This window comes from Miniopterus schreibersii, assembly GCF_964146895.1.
Source record: "Miniopterus schreibersii genome assembly, chromosome: 16".
In the NCBI taxonomy this organism is placed as follows: Eukaryota; Metazoa; Chordata; class Mammalia; order Chiroptera; family Miniopteridae; genus Miniopterus; species Miniopterus schreibersii.
Window position 1 is genome coordinate 2,905,517 of NC_138116.1, and position 14,831 is coordinate 2,920,347.

Consider the following 14,831-nt stretch of genomic DNA (forward strand, 5'->3'; position numbering starts at 1 on the left):
GTCTTATGGCGTATCCGCAGTTCCCTTAGGAGTCCATTCAACTGGATTCCTTGTAAGAGCACAGGGCTGACCACCCTTAAGCCTCAGAACAGATTGCTTCCCTCAGTCAAGATGTTCAGACAGAGATAACGACCATCATAGGCTTGTGGGGCCTCTTAGGGACATGTAAGAGGGAAATAGGAAAACTTACAAACGACAGGAGAGAAGTCGTTTCACCTGCTTCAGGCAAAGCAGCTCAGTTGTGTCTCACACTGCAGACATCTAACAAAGAAAACAAGCCCGTGTTAAAATCTCCTTGCCATTTGGCATAACCCTAGTCCAGGGCAGGGAAGCAAAACGAACACCCCACCCACGCCTGTTCGGAAAGTCTTGTGACATATGTGAGAAAAATCCTGCTTCGGCTCCAGGGCAGCTGACACAGGGCTACTTACTGCTGCTTAGTGTCCTCTTCTGGAGGGTCCATTTCAGCTCAGAAACCAAGGCTATGACTGTCCCTGGCAAGGAGAAAATGCAAAAGAAAAACCAATTCAAGAAGATATATGCAGGTATCTCTCAGGTAACTCTCTTTCTTCTATAAGAGACTTGGGAAACTGAGTCTCAGACATCCAAATTCCACACCAAAAGGCCTTTTTTTGCCTTCAGACAGGGATAACTTGACATCATCATGGACTCAGCTCCTATCAATCTGCCAGCCCACAGCGCAGGCAAACTATTTTTTTCTTACCAAATTCTGCTTTACTCCTCTCATGAGAACTCTTACTCAACCATGTCTCCTATATGAGGATGTACTTTCCCTCAAGGGCAAAAACTGCCCACATCTAGTGCTAGATGTACCCAGTGTCCCAGACCTGACTGACAGTTCCTGCCCTTTTAAAGAAAGGATCTCCCTCAGCACCAAGTGTCTTATAGCTGAGCATGGAGTATATAGTTTAGTGTCTTTCTAGATCAGTCAAGTGCAGATTACTCCTTTCAGCAACCGCACAAAGGGTGCCTGACGCCAAGAGGCGGCAGCATCACACAAGGTCATTTCTCTTTCACTCACCTCTGTGTATGAAACGATCTTGCAGAGCAAGCACGTGGCTTTCAGTTTTTTAAGAGAGGATTATGGATCTGCCCTGAGAGCTACTTAAAAATAGCCAGTCCTATAATCTTGCTGTAATAAAAAATCTGAGCTAAAAATAGATTGGATCATCCAATTGTTCTACGTGCCTGCTCCCAAACTGCCACACTAGATTCTCAGGCCCCACTCATCCATGGCTGGAGGTGGGGTCCAGGACTCTATAGTTTAACACTTTGTAGGCAGCTCTGATGTAGAGCCAGGTCTGAAAAACCACTAGCTCTGTTTTACAAATGAATAAATAAGGCTCTGCTTCAGTTATCCGGTAATTGGCTGAGGCTAGAGCTCAGATCACTCAAGTCAGTGTAATATAGGGTTTCAATCTCAACTCTAATGGCATTCTGGGTGGATAGTTCTTTTGTCTCCAGAGCTGTCTTGGAGCAGCCCCATTAACACCCTCTGCCCCCAGCTGAGAACCACTGCTTTAATCTAATTCTTGTAACAACTGTTCTAACAAATACTGTTTGTGAGACTGCTTGGCAAAGAGTCTAACAAAGAGAGTTCCTTACTACTTCCCTCACCTGGGCAGTAACAATCCTAGAAGACCCAGACCTCTGAAATCTAGAAGACAGATACTTAAAGAGATCATGACCCTCCCAAGACTGTGAAGGAGCTAAAAGTCTTCCTACCGTTTATAGAAATTTCATCACGGGGATCCTTACACCCAACATCTTAAGACGACAGTTTTCATGGCACTTTTTTCAAAGCCCACAGCCAACACCTTTAACCTGAAAGGGGTAAATATGGATAACATACTTTTCATTCTAATAGAAACAACCTTAAGGCATTTATTCTCAAGACTGGTATTTACAAGGCTGAGCCTCAGCAAGTCAGAACTCTTCACAAAGGAAGTCCTTTCCGACAGGGATAACTTTCCATCATCCTCAGCTCAGCCTGTAACAAACGCTACCAAATCCCAGCCACCCAAAACTCTTCCAAGGCTCCCTGTCACCCCTGCAGGCAGTGGTTTCCATTTTGGTTTCAAACAGCGACACCTAGTGGCCCCCAAATTACACTGGCACTGACCCTTTCCGGATTCTAGATTTATGCCCACATTAGCCCCCAGAAATGAACCCTGTTCTGAAGCTAACTTCAGAACAGAGCATTAGGCCGCTGTATGGCACAGGCCTTCGCACCATCTCGGCTTTCTCATTTTTCGGTGCCTAACCGATCCTGCCTGCACCCATCCACTCTTACTCATTTCGGGGCTCCATTCATTACTTTTAAGCTTCCTCCTGCAGGTCCGCTTCTCTCTCTGCAGATGCTAAAGGCGGGCTGTGGGGAAGGAAAAAAAAAAAAATGACCACGTAAGGTTCGTCGTAAAAAAATGCAACTTTCCAAAGTCTACAGTCCCACTGACTACTACCTGTAGAATTAAATAAAACTGCCTGGGGTCGTTCTCAGGAGGGAGTCAGGGTAACACTGGCGACGGGAGTTACGAGCAGCCACCGCCCGCCCGCCTGGGAGGCTGGCCCGGGAGGCCCTCGGGGCGGCCGGGGCTCCAAGCTCGGCCCCCGGCGGCGGCGTGGCGCTCGGGCCGGGGCAGGTCCGAAGGCGCCCCCTCGCCCAGGAGGTGGGCTTGAGCTCGCTCACTCCCATCCTAAAACCGCGCGCCGTGAGGAAAGCGGCTTCTCATCCAGGGCCTTAGCTAATCCTCCCGCCCACCCTATAAAGAGAATGCGCGGTTTACCGTCACCATGCCGCCTCTGAAAAAGGAGAGGTCAAGTGTGCTAGCGCCCAAGGGAGACTCCGTTTCCCCACCTCCGCAGCCTCACCACTGCCAAAGGCCTGAGGCTGCTCGCTGAGGGGACCGGGACAGAACCCGCCATGACTTCCCGCCATGCGGCCGGCCCCGAGAGAGAGGGCGGGGCCGCGCCTGCGCGCAAGTCTCGGCAGTCTCGCTGGAACTCTCGCGATGATGAGAAAAGGCCGATGGGAAACGTAGTCTAAACAACAGCCCGCTCGGGGCGGTCGCGTTTTCGGCGGGGACTCTGGAGCTGAGGGTAAGACGGCGGCCGCCACCGGGGGCAGTAGAGGGCCCGGGGGTGGGAGGCCTGATCCGTGCGGAGCCACGGCCGTTAGGAAATGAAGGTGGACGGTCGCTTTAGCTACGGAGGACACAGGTTATCCCTGGCCGAGGCTGGGGGGGGGGGAGGGGGGACGCAGAAAGTGTGAGGGGGCTCACGAGGGCCACCGTGAGGAAACTGAGGCATGGCTGCACCTCTTCTAAATTGCTCTGTGGATTTCATCGGGGGCGGGGAGGCGTGGTTGGTTGCTCTAGTGAAGAGGAGGGACACCCCCAGAGCGTTGTTCCACCTCCCACTCGGCTGCTTTTACAGGCGGGGCCGGAGCGGTGAGGCCCGGGCGGCAGAGGGCGCCCGAGAGCCAGGGGCCGGGGCTCCGCTGCAACCCCCTGAGCCCCGGGGGGACCTCGAGCCTGCCCCGCGGGTCCCGCTGCCAGTGAAAAGGAAGAACAATTACATTGTGAAAAAGAGCAGAGATAATGTCACACCCGCTGGTGCTTCTGAATGTTGTTTTTCAGGCCACCACCCTGGCCTCATTTTTGAAACAACAATAGGGCAAAACAACAGCTAGAGCCAGGGCCGGCATTGACACCTACCTGGAAATGAGGTTGAATTTGCAGCACCACGAAGCCCTGTCTGGATGGCTGTCTCTCGCCGGTTCCAGGCAGCTCTTCCGCGCTCTCAGGGGTGTTTAGTCTGGACTGTTCTGTATACAGTAATGCACCGCCGGTGCTTATCTTCAAGTGGCCACATTTGTTTATGTTTGACTCCCTTAATTTGATTGTGAGCTCTTGGAGGCAGGAGAAGTCTCTTTTAATTATTATTATTTTTTTCTTTGTAATTTCCTCGCAGTGCCTACTTGAAATTCCGCTGCCTCTGCTCACGGTAAGTACTCAGCAAATAATCATTAACCCAGCAATAACTTCTATCTTGTGAAATTGGTCGTTAAGTTTCTCTGTCTTGCCCTTGGGGACGGTATTTTGTGTCATGCGGAGAGAAAGGATGGGTTCTCTCCCTGCAAACTGAACCCCTTTTATTTCAGACCTAAAGAGGAAACTAAGTGTGGAATTTTTTTTTTAATTTTTTGTTGTTGTTGATGTGGAATTTGCCCAAAGCCCTTGTGAAACTACAGTAGTGGGCAAATAACCTCCTGCAGGCAAAACAATAATGATTGCTGATATTCACAGCACTTTCTAGGCACCATTCACTACTGGGTACTTATAGCCCTGTGACGGGCTGTCACTGTCCCCACTTTACAGATGAGGGAATGGAGGCAGGGCTCCATCTCAGCCTGCAAAGTCTGTGTTTTTACCAGGAAGTTGTATATATGTAAATGGATCTTCTATATAAGGGATTTGGGTTTGGGGGAAGCGGAAAGCGGAGGGGAGAGGGTTTTTATGTGTTTGCAACCATGGTTAGGGATGAAATTAGAGATGGGGCTGCAAAGGGGGCGGGTGGGCACCTGTTTCTGTATTTTGAGCCACTTTATGGCAGGACGAATGGGGATGATGAAAGGCTGCTAGAGCTGCTCTGTGGGTGCCTGAAAGGCTCTAACAGGGCAGTCCTGGGACCCAGGCTCAATGCCAGTGTGCAGCGAGGGCCATTTTTCACAGCTCAAGAAGGACCCCTGTGTAGCTTTCACACCTGACAGGGCACTTAGTGGGAAAGCAGCAGGTTCACGACCAATGGGGGTGTCCCAGGCTGCTGGGCAGTGGCCGGGAGGCCGGAGCAACATGTCAGGTACACTACACATCATCAGTCCGCTGCCTCCTGCATGCCCCCTACTGGAGATTGAACCCACAACCTGGGCATGTGCCCTGACCGGGAATTGAACCATAACCTCTTAGTTCCCAGATCAACAGTCAACCACTGAGCAATACCAGCCAGGCCAGGTCTTCATTCTTGTGTTGTTTCTTTTTAACTCTTTAAGTCATCTTTATTGAGGTATAATTTACATACCATTGCATCCATTTAAAATGTACAATTCAGTAGTCCAATAAATGTATACACCCATGTAACCACGACCCCAGTAACCATTTAGAACATGTCATCACTCCAAAGAGCACCTTCAAACCATGTTACAGCCAGTCTCCATATCCAGGCAACCACTGATCTGCTTTCTGTCACTATAGATTGATTTGGCCTGTTCTAGAATTTCATACAAATGGATTCATACAGTGGGCATTCTCTTATGTCTGGCTTCTCTTAATTATCCACATTATGGCTTACATCAGTAGTTCATTTCCTTTCCATTATTCCATTATATGAACATACCACAGTCTTTTATGTACTCACATATTGATGCATATTAGGGTTGTTTCCAGTTTGGAATTATTAATAAAGCTGCTGTGAACATTTTTGTACAAATCCTTTTATGAACACGAATTTTCATTCCTCATGGATAAATCCACAGGAAACTGCTAAACTGGTTTGTTTCCCAAGCAGATGTAACACTGTACACTCCCCCAGCAACGTATTGCAGGGTCACAGTTGCCCCACATCTTTGCCAGCACCTATTATGGTCAGTCTTTAATTTTAACCATTCTGGTGGGCATGTACTAGTATCTCGAGATTTTGATTTGCATTTCCCTGATGACTTATCATGTCAAGCATCTTTCTGTGTTTATTGGCCATATGTATACTTTTTTGTGATCTATTAAAACCCTCCCCCTTTTTATGGGCTGTCTTTTTTATATTAAGTTGTAAAAGAAGTTCTTTATATATTTTGGATACTGGTCCTTCCTCAGATATTTGCTTGGCAAATATTTTCTCCCAGTCTTTCCAAGAGTTTTGGTAAAGTCCAATTAATCTGTTTTTCTTTTATGGATAGTGCTTTTTTGTAGTCTGTTGGGAGGACTTTCCTTTCTCCATTGAATCACCATCTCATCTGTTTGGGATCCCATCAGTCTGTGTGTATATCCTCAGGAACACCATGCTGTCTTGTCCAAGCTCTGACTTGTGTCCTCACCTTGGTGTGACCTGTGGTCTGCTTGGCTTCCCCTCCTCAGAGCCACAGGCAGCAACTGCCTGAGGCAGACACCGAGGCAGTCACAGGTCATCTTCCTGGGTACCGCCTGTTCTCAAGTGTCTGTTTCTGGTGTTTTGCCCTGTATTCTGCCTGTTTGTGGAAGGAAGTCTTAATTCATTTTGTATCCACAGTAGCTGGCACACAGGCTTCCAAAATGTTTGGTGAGTAGGCGAATCTTTGTTAGCACCTCTGGACGTGATCCACTGTAGTCTCTTTTGACTGGGGGAATCTATGGAGTCTGAGAGGTCCATCCTTCATTTGACTTGACAGTCCTTTTCCGAAGGTGGTCATTAGTTCTTTACATCCTCAGCACCAGCCCACCTGGGTTCAACACATGCTTATTAAATGGGGAAATTGGGGTACAGAGAAGGAAAGGTCACATGACCAGGCAGCTGCTAAGCAAGCAGAATTGGGCCTCCTGTGTGGGGAGATTTCCACTGTACTAACTAGAAGGCAGGCACTGTCTCTTTCATCACTGGGTCACTCCCAACACCCCCAAACACTCTCTACAATGTACATTGAAGGCTCTACAATGTACATACTTGTTAAATAAATGACCAGAGGAATAAATTAAATCATTTTATTAAATGCTTTGGTCAGTTGGCTCCTACGTGTGGTATTAAGTGTGTGTGCATGTGTGTGTGCATGTGTGTTCACAGAGACAGGACTGACCATTCCTACCCAGGCTCATGGGTCATAATCCCTCAGTAAATCTTTTTAAAATTTTCTCAGCTGCCCTCTAGTCTTAATCCCCACTAGGGGGCACGTGTGTCCCACAGAGAGGGTCAGTAGTCACTGGGCGCAAGGACTTGTTTCCAGCTTAAGGCAATGGGTCCTTCTTGAAGCTGCCTCCTTGATCCCCATGTTCTGCGTCCCCCCTTTGCAGAAATCAAAACCTTTCTCCTCAGGCTCTCCCCTCCCCCTCCCCGGGGTAGAGGGAGGCCACAGAGTGGCAGTGGCTGTGAGTGATGACCTCGCTGTCTGTGTCCTGCCTGGCCACTGCTTCCTCCCTGAAGGGATGACAGATCCTGGAGAGGCAGCTGCCTCGCTCCCCTCACCGGCGGGCGGTGGGTGGCGGGCAAGGACTAGTCCTGTGTGGCCCTGAGCCTGGTCTGCCCTTGAACCATAAGTTCCCGAAGAAGAACCCTGGGAATAACCCTGGCAAACCCCGCCCAGCCCACCTGCAAAGGCAGCATCCAGGCAGATAGGTCACACCTGACTCTAGGCTCGGGTCCTTGCGTCCCAACAGCTTCACAAGCTTTGGCGTCAGGCTGCCTGTGCAGTCCTGGCCTTACCATGGCTGTGAGCGACCTTGAGCCAGTTCTGCGAACCCCACTTTCCTTCTTGGGTAAATGGGGGCAGCGGTCCCTGCCTCATACAAGATGCATTATAAGTGAAGCCCTTGGCACAGTGCCCAGCACATACTAAGTGTCTGAGACATCAGCCACTGTTAATAATACTAGTAGCATCACTACGTTATATTAGTGTAAAACACAGTGGAAGCCACTTGGCCACTCTCCTTTGAAGGCTCCCAGAGAAGCATTACTCTCCTCCAGCTCAGCGTCCCGGGCTTCTTCCTAACAGTGAGGCCGCTGCAGAGGGGCCCTGGGAGCCTGCAGGACCAGTGGGTACTCTGCTCTCATGCCATTGTGCTTGCCTCATCTGGGGCTAGGGCCTCAGCTATATACCCTCCAGGACCATCCAGCCCACTTTCACGAGAAGCACACGTTTGGATGGGCAGGCACTCCCCAAGGTGGCATCTGCATCTAAGGTGACACAGTACAGCAGCTGCTGCTACGGCTGCTTCCCTTGTCCCTCACCTCATCAGCTCTCTGGTCATGTTCCAATCTCCAGGAGAGACTGGCAGCCGCCCCGAGTCTCAGCCACAGAGGCAGCAGACAGCAGCACCTCCCTGGTCCGGGTTGCTGCCCTCAGCTAGCCTGCAGCTCGGAGCAGCCTTTTCCCTGTCACTCAGGCTCCCACTAGCAGAGATTAGCATTCAGACAGAGGATGGAAAGCAACAGGGCAGCCACCTCTTGTCTCCTCTGGGAGCTGAGATTCACTCAGGAAGTAGAGCCAGTTGCTGGGGAGGTGTCCAGGCCAGGACCCCACTGGAGGCTGGCACGGGGTTCTGGGCTCACAGAGGCTACCCTAGGGCTCTCTCATACAGTCTTACTGGGTGCCGGGTCTTCCTAGGTGCCTCCTTCCCAGCAGTCACACCCTCTGCTGTTCTCTAATTTGGTTCAGACTTTCCCACGGCCCAGCTATGGTGTACATGGAAAGACAGGGCAGGGCGGCCATGGGGTGAGGGGGTGAGCAACACCAACGGTTAGGAGCCTACGAATTGTTCTGAAGTTACTAATGTTCAGTAATTGACGATGCACAATCACCCTAGCTCACATGTGTGGAACACTCATTATCCAGTTGAACCCACACAGCCGCTCTATGAGATGGGCCAGGCGTGACCCAGCTCTCGCCTCAGCTTGGCTCTCCACTTGCTCTCACTCCCTCCCTCCTGTTATGGTCAGTCTCCCAAGCTCCCGGACTTCCCTGCTCCCATTTCCAAGCAGTGGCTCTTTCCAAGGAAGTGGAAGGGGAGGAGGACTCTGACTCTTGGAGACATCGGGTCCACCCCCGTCCATGGGCTTCACACCAACCCCTGTGACAGTGGGCCAGGGAAGGGGCTCCCAGTCCCAGGCAGCCTTCTGCAGCGAGTTCTAGGCCGAGGGTAGCCACTTTCTGTGCAGATTGTGCAGACAGCCTGGGGCTGCGAGGCCCCAGGAAAAAGAGGCGAGCGTGGGCCGAGTGTGGGGGAAAGGTGTAAACAATCTGCTCCCACTACAGCAGCCTGCACCCTAGGGAGAGCCCCTCCCTCCCAGCCCACAGGTCCTCCGGCTGCCAGCCCTCCCCCCCCCAGCAACCTATCAGTCTGGGCAGACCCATCCCCCCATAGCCCCCAGCCCCTTCCTTTCCTTCCCTCCCATCATCCAGAATGGATCCCTGGAGGAGCTGCCATCTCCTGAGCAAACAGTGCTGCAGAGGGGTGTCACTCCGTGGATGTGTGTCTGGGCTGTGAGCCAGCCCCGGTACAGCTAGCTGACCTTGGCCTGAAAATTCCTCAGGCCAGTGGAAGGAGAGGGCAACTTGGAGATGGCAGGATGCAGAGGCAAGGGAGAAGTGACAGGGACATGGCAAATAGATAAGAGAGGATCAGGGAACACAGACAGCCCTGGAACGGTGCCCTCTGGCTGTCAGCCTGACAGTCCTGCCACCAGGAAGGCCGATGCCTCCCAGGAGAAAGACAGGCTGACAGGAGCTGAGACAGGTGGTTCCAACTCAAGGGCCCTGTCAAGTGGGCAAGGGGGCTCTGATGTGGTCCCAGCACAGAGCGCCTTCCCCTGGTGTGACTCCTCCCTGCCTCCACCCGCCCTACTTTGGAGGCTCCCACAGAACTGCCAGGCTCCCTACAGGATCGGCAGCCCCTCCCCCAGGGCTTCAGTGTGGTCCCCTCGGTCTCTCCCCCTTTCCTTCCTCCCCTTCAGATGTGAGGTGCTGCTGTCTAGAGAACTCTTTCACCCTCTGCTTCCTGAAAGTCAGGGGCAGGGCCAGCCGGGCAGAGACCTGGCCGCTGGGTGGGCAGTGGGGGCCGGGTGGGGAGGAGAGATGCGTGGGGGGCTTGGCAAGATGAATGGCTGCGAGAGACAGTCGGGAGCAGCTGCCTGCAGGGTCTGCGCCTGGATCTCAGGGAGCAGAAGCGGAAATCTGCTTTTATCTCTGCTCAGGATCAGGCAGGATTGTAAAGAGAGAAATGGCAGAGCAGCTGGGGGCAAAGGCGGCCTCCAGTTACTGAGCAGTCAGCAGGCTGACAAAAACAAGTGCCATGCTTTCCCTTCCCACATGCTACTGCCCATTTGGAACACACGCAGGCATGTACACACACACTCAGAAAACACTCTGAGGACAAGCTGGGGTGGTTCCGTCAGCTGCAGGCACACATGTCGCAGACCCAACCCGTTGTCTTATTGATCATTTCAGCAGAGCAGACGGTGACGGTGAGCTCTGGGGACCAGGGAGAGGCAAACGCCATAGGCAGTGAGAGTCACCTTAGCAAACTGCCACCACACAGCCTGGACCACAGCTGAGGGTTAACAGTGTAGCTCCTGAGCTGCCAGAGCGGAGGCCAGGCCAGGAAACCCCTCCTTCCCCAGCAACTGCGAACTTCCAGGTGCTTTTGGGGGGGCCTGTGCAGCCGCTGTGGGGCCTGGGGTCCCCCGCTTACCAGCTACGTGGCACTGGGCAAGCTAGTTAGCCTCTCTTTGTTTCCTCATCTAAAATGTGGGTAACAGTGGAACCCGTCTCTTGGGTTATCGTGAGGATTGCATTAGCACGAATGGGAAGCCCTCCCTTAGTAAATGTCTCCCACCCGCTCCCACCAGTTCCTGCCCTAGCCTGAGCCGCTGGGGCTGCAGAGGTACCCGAGTGGACCCCACTGAGACCCCTTCTCTCAGCCTGCCTCAGAGGTGCTTCGGGGACTCAGAGGAAGGGAGTCCATCCCACAGCAATGAGCACCTCTGCCCCTCCTGCGGCCCCAGCCAGGCCTGGGGAGCAGTGAGGACGGGGTCAGGGGCTGAGAGGAAGGAGTCCACCTTCCCAACTGCAGCTTTTTGTCATTCTCCCCTGCTGCTGCTTCCAGCACAGCATCCTCCCAGGATGGGTACGGTTAAGGGTCAACCAGGACCTGCTGGCACAGACAAGCTAACCAGACTGTCCCTTTTTCCCATGCCAGGGCGGGGCTTGTACTGCCAAGTGGACATTCCAGAGCTGCCCTCTCCCTTAGAGGTCCTCTAGCTAGCGCTGCCCCAGGCCCCCAGTATGGCCACTGCCTCATCCCAAGCCTAGAAAATGCTGTCAAGACCACAGGTGGTGCTTGTAAAACTAACCCTTGCCAGCTGACAGCGAACACACAAGTTCAAGGAAAAGCTGATGGAAGGAGTCCGCCCTCCTACTCTCAACCCAGGCGATGGCCACAGGGCTGGAGCTGGCCCCCGCTGCCCCCCCCCCCGTGCCAGCCTGCACAGCCTTCCTCCCCGTGCCCAGCCTGCCCTTGGCCCTCGGGGTCAGGACTTCCCCCAGAGGCTCTTTCTCCCTAAACAGAGAAAAGCATGGGAAAGGGGTTGGAGGGATGGCCTTCCTGCATCTCCGGCCTTGCTGTCCCTCACACCCCAGGCCTAGCAAGTCACCCCACTATTTTTTTTTAACTTTTTTTAATTCGCTGTGTTAGGAAGAGAATACAGTTGACTCTACATGAGGACAGGCTGCAGTGATATAATCAACCAACAGCGCCGGTCAGGACAGGCAGGTGCGGGCGCCTTCCATCACCTCACAGGCCCGGAGGCCGCGCGCGCCCCACGTGGGGCAGCGCAGGAGGGCATTTGCCTGTCCTCCCGGCAGTGGCTGAGGGGCCTTCCACAGCAGAGGGAAGAAAGCCAAACGGGGTGGAAAGCCAAGGCCTATAGGCCCGGTCCTGTTCTCTCCCAGGTAGAGGAGATTGTTCATCTGGAGAAAGGTCTTTCTTAAAATGTTACCTTTGAAGACTAAGTAGGCTGTAAGGCAAAACTTTCTCTCCAGCACACAAGAGAACTAAGTTACTTGTTGTCCAAAGGATGCATAGAACACAGGTGGGGCCGGAGGAGAGCCAGCTGGTCTGCAAGAGGCTCCAGGGTCTCACAGTGCGACCTGGCCACCATTCACCCAGCATTTACTCCGTGCTGACTCTGTGACGCATGTTTCACGGCAATTCCCCATTTGCACCCCCCCCCAACTCTGCAGGTTGTGCTGTCATTAGACCATATTAACAGAGGAAGTGTCCAAGACATCCGGAGGTTATGTGGTGGGTTACAACACAGCTGGCAAGTGAGTGGACCTCAAACCACAATTAAACCTAGGTAGTCGATTAGTGGCTAAACTAATTAGTGGTTAAACGATTAGTCAAAATGTTCTACTTCTGCCCCAGCCAATTTTTCCCAGTGGTTAGAGCGCCAGCCCTCAGATTGAAGGGTCCCAGGTTCGATTCCGGCCAAGGGCACGTACCTCAGTTGCAGCCTCGATCCCCAGCCCTGGTTGGGGCGCATGTGAGAGGCAACCAATCAGTGTGTGTCTCTCACACCCATGTCTCTCTCCTCCTCCCCCTTCCACTCTCTCTGAAAAGCCGTGGAAAAAGTATCCTCTGATGAGAATTAAAGAACTAAAAATTCTGCTTCCTCTCAATATGCTTGGAAATAGGTACGGTCTCTCATCACACGGCTCACTTCATCCTGTTTGCAAGACCCTTCCCTGGCTCTCGAGGGGCTATTTTCAGAGAAAATTCAGAGAAAAACTCCCGAGCAAGCTCTGCTCTGTGTCTCTCTGCTCCTTGGGCACAATTTTCAGATGAGATAAAAATCTCATGACATCGCCATGTCCACCACGATGAGCAAGTGGGTTGCAGTCAATGGCAAAGCCCTTGCCACCCACACCATGGGGTGAGCATGGGTCATCCGCAGACTCTGGAGAGGCGATGAGCATGGTCTCACCCTGAGCCGAGGGAGGGCGGACCCGGCTAGAGTTGCATGAGGAGAGTCTCACCCCACTATTGAGGGGCAGGAGCACCCAAGAAACCAGTTGGAATTTATGACTGTGGAATTGGAGAGCAGAAATCTCACCCCATCTGCTCCCCTAGGCCAGCCCTCCCTGGCAGCCACCAGCAGCAAGAGGTGTTAAATGTTAGGCCAGTTTTTCCAGTTAGCTGGGTCCCAAAGAGTTAATAGGCAACTGCTTCCTCCTGGCTGGGCCACGAGGCCAGGCCCGGCCAGATGGTCCCAGGCTTGGCCTTTTCCCTCCTGACAGGAGGTCCAGGACCATTTCAGGGAGAGGAGATGGCCTCCCTAAAGTCAGGGACATGTCAGTACCACATCAACCACAGATTGGATGGATGACCTTGAGCAGGTCGTTTAGGCATCTCTGCCTCTCAGTTTCCTCCGCCATTCGCATCCTGCCAACCCTCTGGTGCTACCGAGACTTCCAGGTGACTGAATGTATGAGAAACCCTGGGGAGGGTAGAGTGCTGGCCGAGTGCAAGACACCGAGGAGAGAACCGCCGGTGTGGACAGCACAGCGCCTGTACAACACGCTTTCCCACAGTTCTCAGTCATACCTCACAGAAACCTCACAACCACTGTTATTAACCCCAGCTCACATAAAAGTAAAAAGATTATATAGTTTTCTGAGTCTCTCAGTAAGAAAGGAGCCAGCATTTAAACTCTGACTGCCCAACACCAGACCAAACTGAACATCAAGGACCATTCAGCACATGAGGGCCTCCTAGGTGTGAGGCCCTGTGATGTCATTTTATAGATGGTAGCCCCCTCCCACAGCAGCAATCAGGCACTGTTGTGACCACCCCAGCAGGCCTAGATGTCCAGGAAAAGGGTCACAGAAATGCCTCTCTTTCCCACACATGCCCAGGACTTTGCAGTGGGCCTTCTGACATTTGGAACCTGGGGAATTGGGCTGAGACATAAAGACCCAAATCCCCTCAGCTTGCCAGTCTCCACTACATCTAAGAGGTGCTTGGCAGGCAGGTTCCTCAGCCTGAAGGAGACACAGGAGCACACGGACATGCATGCATGCTGGCTGTTTCAGTCATCTGAGCCCCTGGGGAGTCACCACCTTCCAGGGGCCTGGCCCCCAAAGGCCTCATGTTTTGTTGCACTAGGAGGGAGAGGAGCAGTGCCAGGGCCAGCATATGCTCCTGCTGGAGAGAACACCACTCTTCGGATGGGTCTCCCATCAGGTGGGTCCGTAGGCACAGTATGTTCTTAATAAACATTTGTTGGTTTTTCTGTGTTTTGTTGGGCATAGGAGCCCCTATCATCAAAGGACACTGGTCACCCAGGGAAGGAAAAGTGGAAGGTCCCAAACTTCACTGAGCCTTGGAAAGGCCACACGACTTCCGCCCAAGGAAGAGTTAACTTTCTAGCCACTGGAGACAGCGTCCTGCCCGCAGGGGCTACACAGCCAATGACACTCAGTGGTGATGATGTCATGTGCCTCCTGCGCCTTCTATTGGGGACTGGACAGCGAATCCTGCTGGAGGTGCGGGCAGTGAAGCCGCTGAAGGTGGGTGGGGGCAGTGGGAGAGGGAGGGAAGGGAAGGCAAGCAAAGCCTGCAGAGCTGCTCATCCCTCTCTCCAATCCCCGGGAGCCTGCTACAGAAAGGACTCTGGGGCCACCCTGCACTCTCGGACGAGCAGACCAAAGCAGCTTTGGTCCGGAGGAAGGCTGGGAGCTCCCATTCCCAACGGGAGAACACAGGCATTGAGCCTGCCCACCAGGCATAGAGGGGGCGAGGGGCCAGCATGCAGTGGGAGCGCACACACACCCATACACATCCCCAGGAGGCGTGGACAGGGACGGTACAGCAGCAGCCTCCTTGGCAACACCCACCCTTCTCCACCAGACTCTCTCTTGCCTTACCTGCCGGAGGGCTGGGAGTTTGTTTCCAAGCTGCTGCCCATAACTGGCCTGTCTACTTCGCTGGGCTCTCTGTGGGAGGGAAGAACAGGCAGGAAGAGCTGTGGCCCAGACCCCAGACCCCAGACCCCAGACCCCAGACCCCCTCTCC

General features: G+C 53.1%; 1 long non-coding RNA gene across 4 annotated transcripts in view; it reads right to left on the bottom strand.

Annotated features, from left to right (window-relative positions):
- Positions 1–1,836, bottom strand: part of LOC308568520 — a 90,718-nt gene extending 88,882 nt beyond the window's left edge. For all 4 annotated transcript variants that reach the window (XR_014000494.1, XR_014000495.1, XR_014000496.1 and 1 more), the window contains exons 1-3: positions 1,747–1,836; positions 432–494; positions 191–261 (exon numbers count right to left, since the gene is read on the bottom strand). This is a non-coding gene — a long non-coding RNA (uncharacterized lncRNA). The remainder of the gene's footprint in view (positions 1–190; positions 262–431; positions 495–1,746) is intronic.
- Positions 1,837–14,831: the final 12,995 nt, after the last annotated feature.